The sequence below is a fragment of the Erinaceus europaeus genome, chromosome 11, assembly GCF_950295315.1.
Source record: "Erinaceus europaeus chromosome 11, mEriEur2.1, whole genome shotgun sequence".
Classification (NCBI taxonomy): Eukaryota; Metazoa; Chordata; class Mammalia; order Eulipotyphla; family Erinaceidae; genus Erinaceus; species Erinaceus europaeus.
The window spans coordinates 73,366,482-73,379,122 of NC_080172.1; positions in this window are offsets into that span (position 1 = coordinate 73,366,482).

The following is a 12,641-nucleotide window of genomic DNA, read 5'->3' on the forward strand; positions in this document are numbered from 1 at the left end:
CCACATCATTTTGCTTCAATATTTGAGTATCTGTTGCAAATAACAATACAACGTTTTAGTTTAAACCCACTCCCAACACAAGTAATTCATTGTTAAAAGTTTTCTCCCTTTGTCCCCTAGTCCTAGTCCTCCTTTCTCTTCTCCCTTTTCATCCACTTTTGTTTGTGCAAGACAGGAAAACAACAGACAAACAGTACAGGGGAGAAGGGAATAATGAATGGGGAGAATTCAAAGGGAAAATCCACTGAATGTTTGGCTAACTGCATTTGGAAAGCAAAAAAAGGGGGGGTCAACAAAATGACATAGAGTCCTAACCTAGATGTTGAAGGATGGTATGGTTCATCACAGAGAGAAAAAAATTGGAGGAAAGGTAGTAAGAGCAGTTTATAATTATTTATTTGTCTTTAATGGATTTTTATTGATAGTGAAAAAAGGAGAGTACCAGAGAGAACATCTCTCTGGTACATATGATGCCAGGTATCAAACTCAGGACCTCATGCATGTGAGCCCAGTGCTCTAGCTTCTTTACCACCTTCTGGGCCATAAGAAGAACAGTTTTTAAAAACCATATTAAGGTAGATGGGGAAATAGTTCAGTTGGTAGAACATAAGACTTGCAAGCATGAAGTTCCTGGTTAAATCTCCATCTCGGCCTAAACCTCAAATAAATCCCTCTCTCCACTGTTACTGGTCATTTCCATCAGGAACAAGAAAATAGACCCCTTTGTGGGCCCCCATAGGACCTTGCCCTCAACTTGGATCAACAATGGTAGAGAATGTTCCATCCTCCAAAGGGAGGATGGACAACATACTCTATGCTACACCTGAGGAAGACGGGTCAATATTGGGGCAGCTTGGAATGTTCCTACTCATGACCACAGAATGTAAGATCAGATCTACAGGGATGCAGAGGTCACATAGGTTCCTAAGCTAATTACAGTCCCCAGAGCACATCAAATCTATGGGGTTTACAGTCAACAATATTTATACCCCTTTCCCATATTAGCGAGCTACTCTCTTCCCTAATCCAGCTTTCTGATCCTTTTTCCTGCCATGACATCATCTCCCCAGACAATAACTTAGATCCACTGGCATATCAGATTTCAGGCTCAGGGGGAAAAAGAAAAAGGGAATAAAAGGAAAAAAAAATTAGTATATATTAGTATATATTTTAGTATATTTTAGTATATATTATAATATATTTTAGTATATTTTAGTATAGCCACAGGCCCTTTGGAATATAACTAAACTATGCCTACTAGCTATCTACAAAATGGAGGACCCCCAACTCTTCATCTGCACTATTCCAGCCCTTAGGTTCATGATTGGTCAACAATTTGTTTGGCTTTGTATGTCAACTCTCTTTTCAGCCACCAGGCTCCAGATGCTAACATGACGCTGACCAGACTTCCCTGGACAGAGGACCCCACCAATGTGTCCTGGCGCTCCATTTCCCCAGAGCCCTTCCCCACTAGGGAAAGAGAGAGGCTGGGAGTATGGATCAACCTGTCAACACCCATGTTCAGCAGGAAAGCAATTACAGAAGCCAGACCTTCCACCTTCTGCATCCCACAATGACCTTGGGTCCATATTCCCAGAGGGTTAAAGAATAGGAAAGCTATCAGGGTTTAGGATGGGATACAGAGTTCTGGTGGTGGGAATTGTGTGAAGCTGTACCCCTCTTATCCTATGGTTTTGTCAATGTTTCCTTATTATCAATAAAAAATTAAAAAAAAAATCTCCATCTCCACATCTAGTGGAATTTCTGGCTTCTCTTCTTTCTCCTCTCACACACACCTGAAATTATTGCATATAAAATAAATAAATCTGTTCACTAAGAGTCCACTGCTCCTGGATGCTATTTTTTTCCCTTTTGTTGCCCCTGCTGTTTATCATTGTTGTTGTTATTACTGTTGTTGGACAGGACAGAGAGAAATTGAGAGAGGAGAGGAGAAAGAGACCTGCTTCACCGCTTGTGACTCGACCCCCCCCACCCCCGCAGGTGAGGAGCCTTGGGCCTTACGCCAGATCCTTGTGCTCCGTGCCATGTGTGCTTAACTTGCTGCGCCACCGCCCAGCCCCAATAAATAAGTCTTTAAAAACGCACATAACTTTGCATCCTGGGATGTGGTGCAGTGAGTAGAATGATCAACTTGCAAGCATGCAGTCCTTAGTTCAATCCCTGCCAATTCATAAACCAGAGTGTGGTTCTCTCTTTCTCAATAAATAAAAAAAAATTTGGGGGTTGGGCACTGGCACATCCAGTTAACTGTATATGTTACCATGCACACCTGAGTTCAAACCCCTGCTTTCCACCTGCAAGCAAGTAGTGAAGGTCTGCAGGTGTCTACCTTTCTCCCTTTCCACCCCCTCTCATGTCTTTCTGTCCCATCAAATGTAATGGGAGGTGGCACAGTGGACTCTCAAGCATGAGGTCCTGAGTTCAATCCCCGGCAGCACATGTATCAGAGTGATGTCTGGTCCTTTCTCTCCTCCTATCTTTCTCATTAATAAATAAATAAAATCTTAAAATAGCCCAGCAATGAACATGGGTGCACATAATTTAAAAAAATCATAACTCAGACTGGGGAGAGAGCATACTGGCTATGCGAAAGAATTTCATGCCTGAGGCTTGGAGGTACCAGGTCTAATCCCCAGCTCCACCATAAGCCAGAGCTGATATTAGACTAGAAACTATCAAATACATAGAAGAAAACATTGGGAGAACACTAATGATCAGGGCTTGAAAAAAAAAAAAATCCAGCGATAGCGCAGCGGGTTAAGCGCAGGTGGCACAAAGCACAAAGACCTGCTTAAGGATCCTAGTTCAAGCCCCTGCTCCCCACCTGCAGGCGTGTCACTTCACAAGTGGTGAAGCAGGTTTGCAGGTATCTATCTTTCTCTCCCCCCATCTCTCTCGATTTTTCTCTGTCCTATCTAACAACGACAACAATAGTAACTACAACAATAAAAAGAAACAAGAACAACAAGAGGGAATAAATAAATATTAAAAAGAAAAACTTCAACCACTCAAATCTAACAGGAAAGAAAACAAAAACAAAAATAAATCAGTGGGACTACAAACAAACTGAAAAGCTTCTGCACAGCAAAGGGTACCACCATACAGTGTGGGATAAAATCTTTATGCATCATACGTCAGATAAAGAGCTCAGTAAAATTAACACTAAGAAACCAAGCAACCAGAGCTCCAGTGGCACAATTGATTAGCGTGGGGTACTTATACAGAAACCAAGCAACCCCATCAGAAAATGGGGTGAGGATATGACATAGAATTTACTGAGGAAGAGGTCTTGAGGGTCAACAGACCCATAAGAAAGTCACAGATAATCAGAGAAATGCAAATAAAGACAACAATGGGATACCATTTTACATCTGTAAGAATGTCATATATTAGGACAGTAGCAACAAATGTTGGAGAAGATGTTGGGGGGAAAGACACTGCTGGTGAGAATGTAAATTGGTGCAACCCTTGTGGAAAACCGCCTGGAGGTTTCTCAGAACACTAGAGATAGACCTACCTTATGACCCAGCAAAACTTCTTCTGTAGATTTATCCAAAGGAAACAAAGACAAAAGAGATCTATGTATGTTCATTTGTAATCACTAAAATTTGGAAGCAACCCAGATGTCCAATGGCTAAAAAAAATTTAAATATGTGTGTGTGTGTGTGTGTGTGTGTGTGTGTGTATACAGTGGAATACTACTCAACTGTTTAAAATGATGAAGTCATCTCCTTTGCATCAACTGGGATGGAACTTAAAAACATCATTAAGTTGCAGCAGTAAGGGATTGATCATGCAAATATCCATGTGCAATAGAACACAGAAAAGGTAGTTAGTTATACACTATTTTTCTTTTGCCACCAGGGTTATTGCTGGGGCTCAGTGCCTGCACCATCAATCCACTGCTCCTGGAGGCTATTTTTTCCCTCTTTTGTTGCCCTTGTTGTTGTAGCCTTGTTGTGGCTATTATTGTTATTGTTGATGTCGTTCATTGTTGGATAGGACAGAGAGAAATGGAGAGAGGAGGGGAAGACAGAGAGTGGGAGAGAAAGACAGACACTTGCACACCTGCTTTACTGCCTGTGAATCGACTTCTCTACAGGTGGGGAGCCGGGGGCTTGAACTGGGATCCTTATGCCGGTCCTCATACTTTACGCCACGTGCGCTTAACCAGCTATGCCACCGCCTGACCCCCATATTATACGATATTTTTAAACGCATCACTCATCTTGATTCAGTTTTGAATGACTTGAATGAATAAAAAACATTCAAGAATTAAAAAGAAAATCATTCATTTAAATAAGCCAAAATGAAGAAAAATACCCAAATGCCATATGACTTTACTTATAAGCAGGACTTATAAATAGGGACAGGGAGTAAGAAAAACAAAGTGAAAGGGGGCTGGGTGGTGGCACACGTGGTTAAGTGTACATATTACAAGTGCAAGGACCCGTGCAAGGATCTGGGTTGTAGCACTTGGCTCCCCACCTGCAAGGGGGATGCTTCACAAGTGGTGAAGCAGGTCTGCAGGTGTCTATTTCCCCCTCTCCTTATCTCCCCCTCCTCTCTCAATTTTTCTCTCTGTCCTATTCAATATAATGGAAAAAAAATAATAACTGCCAGGAGTAGTGAATTGGTAGTGCCCATTCATAGTGCTGGCACCCAGCCCCAGTGAAAAACCTAGAAGCAAAAAAAAAAAAAAAAAGGTAACTGAAAGGTAACTGGGTATGGTGTAGTGGCATCAAAGCAAAGGACTCAGCAGGGATGGAAGAGAACTGAGAACTTCAGGGTCCTGGTGCATAATGAAATTATATTCATGTGACAATGACTGATGACTGCACTGTAAACCAGTATCCCCCTCAACTGCAGAGCCCTGGAAAGTTCTGATGAGGTCCTTCCTTGCCTGATCAGACCTCACAACAGCATGAAATATGTTTCTGTCACTATAGATTGATTTCAGCTATCTTAGAACTTAATATAATCATGACTATAGTTCCTCACATCTTTCTTTCTTCCTTTCTCACTCTCTATCTCGCTTCTCTTCCTAACAGAGCACTGTTCAGTTCTGGTTTATGTACGATGAGATGACATAATGGCTATTCAGTACTTTTTAGTATATTTACACTGTAATGGAAGTAATGGTCCTTTTTATAGTGTGATGATAATGTTGCTCTGAACAATCACAAGGTTTTTATGTGGACATATATATTTTACTTATCTTGTATAGATATTTACAAATGGAATTGCCAAGTCACATGATAATTCTATGCTTGGTACTTTGAAAAATTGCCAAACTGCTCTCCAAAGTGGCTGTACCATTTCATATCTTCCAACTCTCCACTATAAGAAAGTTCTAACAATTAGTATGTCTCTTTTTCTTTATAGTCTAATGGATGCAAATTAGTATCTTTTTTTTGTCTTTGACTTTCTTTATTTTATTTTATTTTTTTCATTCAAGAAAAGTTCAGAATGACAGTTTTCAGAATAATAGGCATCTTTTTGGATGATCCAAAAGCTACAGGAAGAAAGGAAGTCATTGTGGAAGCCATTCATTATTTTGGCAACATTATGCTGTATTTTTGTTGTTGCTGTTAATTTTTTGGTAGATAAATCTACTTTCATTGATGTTAAGGTAATAGTTGTCTAATTTATCAGCTATCACAGGTAGAGTTTTTCCCCTCTTCTCTCTTTGGGTCCTGATGGAATTGGAGTTCAGAGCCTCTTAGTCACCTCCCCTAACACTTACCCCTCTGGGAGGGGTATGAACCAAAAATCTTTATGGGGTGCAGAAGGTGTGAGTTCTGGCTTCTGCAATTGCTTCTCTGCTGGACATGAGCACTGGCAGGTCAGTCCATACCCCCAGCTTGTTTCTGTCTTTCCCTAGTGGGGTAGGACTCTGGAGAAGTGAGGTCCTGGGGCACATTGGTAACATCATCTACCCAGGAAGTAAAGGATGAAATCCTGGTGGCACCTGCAACTTAGTGACTAAATACAGCAAGATATAAAGCAGGACAAAATATTTAATAAACAGAAATCATAAAGGAGGAATAAACCAAATAGGAATAGGGATTTAAGGGTGCATAGAAGCTAGGAAGTTTATTTTAAGTATGTTCCTAGGGGCCCCATGACTGTGGTAATTTTTGCTGGAGCTTAATGGTGTCAGAGTGGTGAATAAGACCAGAAAACTAGATCCTGGCAGATAGTAACTCCCAAACTTGAAGAAAATATACAAATACAATTAACTGTTTATCACATCAGTCTGACCGAGGGCCCATACCTATTCATATTTAGCAGAGGAGCCTGTATAACTGCTGACTCCCTGCATTCTGTGACCACAGTTCATGGTCACAACTGGGGACATTTTAGGCTGCACTCATTTCAGGGCCAGTTTTCCTTAAGTGACAGAGTAGGATGACCTACCTGGCCTCTCTTCAGAGAGTGAGGCAGTCCTTACCATTGGTAATTCATGGTGAAGGTATGGTACTGAAGAAGCCCACTAGAGGGCTTATGATAACATTCCTGATGGAAGTGACCAGTGATGGTGGAGAGAGGGATCTATTAGAGATCATGTCTGTCAAGGGATCCTCCTGCAGGTGGGGAGCCTAGGGCTTGAACAGGGATCCTTACTCTGGTCCTTGTGCTTTGCGCCACGTGCACTTAACCCGCTGCGCTACCACCCAGCTCCCTGTTTGTTTTCTCTTGCTGAGTTTGGTGAACTCTTTATATCCGGGATATTATGCTTTTGTCTAATGTATGGACTGTAAATATCTTCTCCCATTCTGTAATGAGTCGTTTTGTTTGGGTAGTGGTTTCTTTTGCTGTACAAAAGCTTTTTAAATTTGATATAGTCTCAAGGGTTTATTTTTGATGTGTCTTCCTTGCAGTTGGATTTGTATCATTGAAGATAGCTATAAAATTTAGATGGAAAAGAGTTATGCCAATATTTTTTTCTAAGTATTTGATAGTTTGTGGTCTAACATCCAAGTCCTTGATCCATGTAGAGTTTACTTTTGTGTGTGGTGAAATGTAGTGCTTCAATTTCATTCTTCTGCTTGTTCCAACCCAATTTTTCCAACACTATTTGTTGAAGAGACTTTCCTTTCTCCATTTAAAAGTTTTGTCTTGTCAAAAAATTAGATGTTGATAGGTGTGGGGACTTATTTCTGGACTCTCTATTCTGTTCTGGCTACTATGTCTATTTATGTTCCAGTACCAAGCAGTTTTGATTACAATGGCTCTAAAACACATTTTGAGATTTGGGAGAATGATGACTCCAGTTCTGTTCTTTTTTCTCAATTGTTTTGGCAATTCTAGGTATTTTCTAGTTCCTGATAAACATTAGTAGCTTTTGTTCTATTTTCCTAAAATAAATTGGGTGGGACCTGAGTGAAGATTGCATTACGTTTGTATATGACTCTGGGGAGAATATTAATTTTGATGATGTTAATTCTTCCAACTCATTAACATTGAATATCTTTCCACTTGTTTCTTTTTCTATTTCCTTGAATAGTGACTCATAGTTATCATTACACAAGTCTTTCACTTATTTCTTATGTTTACTCATAGATATCTGTTTTTTTAAAGATTTTATTAATGAGAAAGACAGGAGGAGAGAGAGAGGAAGAGCCAGACATCACACTGGTACATGTGCTGCCAGGGATTGAACTTGGGACCTTCTGCTTGAGAGTCCAGTGCTTTGTCCATTGCGCCACCTCCTGGACCACATCTTTTTTTTTTTTTCTGCTATAGTAAATGGGACTGATTTCTGGACTTCTTCCACTTCTAACAAAGTGTTTATGTAATGGAATGCCACTGACTTTTGTATGTCAGTTTTGTAGCCTGACACCTTACTGTATTGCCTGATAATTTCCAGGAGCTTCCTGAGGATTCTTTAGGTTTATCTAAGTATACTATCATATTATCTGCAAACTGTGACAATTTCATCTCTTCTCTTCTAATCTGTATCCCTTTAATTGCTGGTTCTTGCCTGTTGCTATAGGCAAGAACTTTATTTATTTTAACCCTTTTGTTGCCCTTATTTTTTATTGTTGTAGTTATTAATGCCATCATTGTTGGATAGGACAGAGAGAAATGGAGAGAGGAGGGGAAGACAGAGATGGGGAGAGAAAGATAGATACCTACAGACCTGCTTCACGGCCTGTGAAGCAACTCCCCTACAGGTGGGGAGCCAGAGGCTCGAACCGGGATCCTTCGGCCAGTCCTTGCGCTTCACGCACTCCTAGGCAAGAACTATCAACACTATGTTGAATAGTAATGATGATAGTGGACAGTCCTATGTAGTAACTGATTTAAGTAGGAATGCTTTCAGTTGCTCATCACTGATTAAGATATTCACTGTAGGTTTGCTGTATATGAACTCCACTAGGTTAAGGAATTTTCCATCTATTACTTTTTTAATATTTATTTATTCCCTTTTGTTGCCCTTGTTGTTTTATTGTTGTAGTTATTAGTGTGGTTGTTACTGACGTTATCATTGTTGGGCAGGACAGAGAGAAATGGAGAGAGGAGGGGAAGACAGTGAGGGGGAGAGAAAGATAGACACCAGCAACCTGCTACACCGCCTGTGAAATGACTCCCCTGCAGGTGGGGAGCCGGGGCTCAAACCAGGATCCTTACTTTGATCCTTGTGCTTTGTGCCAGTTGCGCTTAACCCGCTGTGGGGGAGGGGGTGTTAATGCTTTACAGTTGACAGTAAATTCAATAGTTTGTACATGCATAACATTTCCCAGTTTTCCACATAACAATACAACGCCCTGTTTCAGGACCTGAAGTCTCCTCCCTACCTACCCCAGAGTCTTTTGCTTTGGTGCAATACACCATCTCCAGTCCAAGTTCTGCTTAATGTTTTCTCTTCTGATCTTGTTTTTCAACTTCTGCCTGTGAATGAGACCATCCCATATTTATCCTTCTGTTTCTGACTTATCTTACTTACTTAACAGGATTTCTTAAAGCTCAATCCAAGATGAGCTGAAAATAATGAATTCATCATTTTTAGTAACTGAGTAGTATCCCATTGTGTATATATACCACAGGCTGCTCGGCCACTCATGTGTTCTTGGATAGACACCTGGGTTGCTTCCAGGTTTTGGCTATTACAAATTGAGCTGCTATGAACACAGGTATACACAAATCTTTTTGGATGGGTATATTTGGTTCCTTAGGATATATCCCTGGGAAAGCAATTGTGGGGTCATCGGGTAGGTCCATTTCTTGCCTTCTGAGAGTTCTCCAGACTGCTCTCCACAGGGGTTGAACCAATTTACATTCCCATCAGCACTGTAGGAGGGTTCCTTTTTCCCCACAACCTCTCCAACATTTGTTGCTGCTATCTTTTTTGCTGTATGACATTCTCACAGTAGTGAAATAGTATCTCATTGTTGTCTTTATTTGCATTTCTCGACAGTGACTTGGAGCATTTTTTCATATGTTTCTTGGTCTTTCATATCTCTTCTGGGGTGTACAGTCTGTTCATGTCCTCTTCCCACTTTTGGATGGGGTCATCTGTTTTCTTGTTGAGTTTGTCAAGCTCTTCATATATTTTGGTTATTAGCCTCTTGTCTGATGTTTGGCATGTGAAGATCTTCTTCCATTCTATGAGGGGTCTCTTGTTTTGGGTAGTGGTTTCTTTTGCTGTACAGAAGTTTTTCAATTTGATGTAGTCCCATTGGCTTATTTTTGTTTTAGTCTTCTTTGTAATTCTCTTTATTCCTCTGGCAAACCAATAATGCATATATTAGTTCTTCTGAAGTCATCCCATATGTCTCCATTGTTATTTCAGTATCTCTTAATCTTTTTTTTTAGTTCTCTTACTTCTTTGTTAGTTTTCTCTAATTCATGCTTGATCTTGTTAATTCTGCTTTTTGCCTCAGTTATTCTGCTCTTGCTTCCCTCTGCTGGTTTTCTCTCTCTTTTTTTTATTATCTTTATTTACTGAATAGAGATAGTCAGAAATTAAGAGGAAAGGGGGAGATAGAGAGGAAGAGAGACAGAGAGACATTTGTAGAAATGTTTCACTACTTGTAAAGCTTTCCCTCTGCATATGAAGAACAGAGGCCCTGGACCTGGGTCCTTATTCATTGTAACATGTGAACTCAACTACATGTGCCACCACCAGGTCTTCTACCCCCTTTAAATTTTTTTATTCTTTATTTATTGCATAGAGACATTAGAAATTGAGAGGGAATAGGGAAGTAGATGGGGAAAAGAGACAGAGAAACCATTTTCTCTAGTTCAATTATCGTTTTACCCTGTTCAGTTACTTTGTTAGCTTGTTCAGCTAATTGTACTCTTAACTCAGCTATTTCATCATTTAGTCCTGTAAGTACCTCAAGATAGTTTGTGTTTTCTTTCAGCATTTCATTTATTGTTTCTTCATTTCTAATAACGTTTCCGTCAAAAGCTTTCCTCACTCCTATGATTAGTGCATTGATTACTATTTTGATATTTTCCTCATTCTTATTTGCTTCTGACTTGTGGGGATTTTTTTTTCTGGGCTTCTATCCTGGTTCATTCCTACTATGTTTCTTTTTAGTTTAACCATTGTATTTGGTGACTTTTAAAATTTGTGTCCTGGGGCTGCTGTCCAGGTATTATGTAAGATAGCTTATGGTTTTTGGCTCCTGGAACCCCTGAAGTCATTCACCTTTGGTGTAGCTCAGAAGTGTGTGAAGGGGAGTTGGGCATTAGCACAGCAGGTTAAGAGCACATGGCTCAAGCACAAGGACTGGCTTAAGGATCCCGGTTCGAGCCCCCGGCTCCCCACCTGCAGGGGGTTCGCTTCAGAGGCAGTGAAGCAGGTCTGCAGGTGTCTATCTTTCTCTCCCCCCTTTCTCCATTTCTCTCTGTCCTATGCAACAACAACAACTTCAATAAGAACAACAATAATAACTACAACTGTTGGGAAATTGTGAAGATGTGGTTGAACATTGGCAGGGCCCACAAACCACTATATTTCCATGCAAGTATTTTTTACAGATATCCACCACATTATCCCCTCAGGGTATTGCTAATTCAGTTAAAGCCATTGCAACAGTTGCTAAAGACTCCTCCACCTTCCCAACATGCCTTTTGCCTCTCTCCACCCCCTTTCCTAGCCAATTCTGTCTCGACTTTCCACTTCTGGAATCCTCCCATAAAAGCCTCTCCTATTTCCGCTTTTGCTCTCTTGGCTCTTTTTTCTTCTGCCACCCGACCTGGAGAAGCACTGTTAGGCATAGTGGGAGGCAGCCATTTTGCTAGTTCCACATGGCCTAAACTGCTGTGCCCGCTCACACCCAACTCTGGGGTGCCTGCGTGAATAAAGATTTGCCTTCCTGCTCTGCAGCGAGTTCCTGGTCTCCTCTCTCCCCTGGGACACAACCCGACAACAACAATTACAACAACAATAATAACTACAACAATAAAACAACAAGGGCAACAAAAGGGAATAAATAAATAAATATTTTTTAAAAAAGGAAACAAAAAATAATAAAAAAAAGAAGTGGGTGAAGTTGTTATTCTAATAGTTGCACCATTGCCTTTGGAAGATGAGAGGTGGGATCTCTTGTGTTCAAACTGAGGAGAGAAGGATAGGTTTGGAATAGCAAGGTGGTGCCCTTATATGCTGAGCATGGTGTCTTGATTCTTGAAGTTCCCCTCCGTTACCTGTTTTCAATCCATTGATCATAGGTACCTGGGTTGACTTGTGTCTAAGTGAATTATTTAAGAGTTCCCAGTTGTAAATTTTAACAGTTTGTTTGTTTGTTTTTGCTTCATCTCAATCCCTGGGGTAAGGCAGGCAGCTGGTACTCCCTTGTTATGCCATGGGGAATTTGGCTGTGATTTACCTTCCTCACAGTCCTTGAGGGCTTTTCATCTACTTGTAGATTTTTCATGTAATCATTTACATGTGATTGAAAAAACAGAAGAAAGAAAAGATAAGAGTGATAGAAGACAGAAAACAGGAACTAAAAAAAAAATGTTTTAGTCACAGATGAGGAAGTGACAGATTGGGGTTGAACCCTAAATTTTCTCCCCTACTGTCTGGTAGCTAAATCTAGATTCTGACAAGCACTGGATTGACAGCCAGTGGTCTTGGAGAGGTGAGCCTGATGAGGAACCAGAGTGCTATCCTTGGGATTCTCCTGCCCCAGGAAATGTGCTTGGCTGCTTCACTGCCCATTTGGAGCCCAGTATGGCTTTTTTGACTTAGGAGAATTTCTTCCTCACTCCTTTTCCATCTACTGACCACACATGACTACTCACCTATGGTTTAGTGAGTTTCTGGAGAGATCCTGGTTGGTTTTTTTTTTTTTTTTTTTTTTTTGCCTCCTGGGTTATCGCTGGGGCTCTGTGCCTACACTATGAATTCACTGCTCCTGAAGGCTATTTTTTCCCTTTTGTTGCCTTTGTTGTTTTATTGTTGTTATTATTATCATTATTGTTGTTGTTGTCATTGTTGTTGAACAGGACAGAGAGAAATCAAGAGAAGAGGGGAAGACAGAGAAGGGTAGAGAAATACACCTACAGACCTGCTTCACCACTTGTGAAGCAACCCCACTGCAGGTGGGGAGCCGAGGGCTCAAACCAGGATCCTTATACCAGTCCTTGTACTTTGCTCC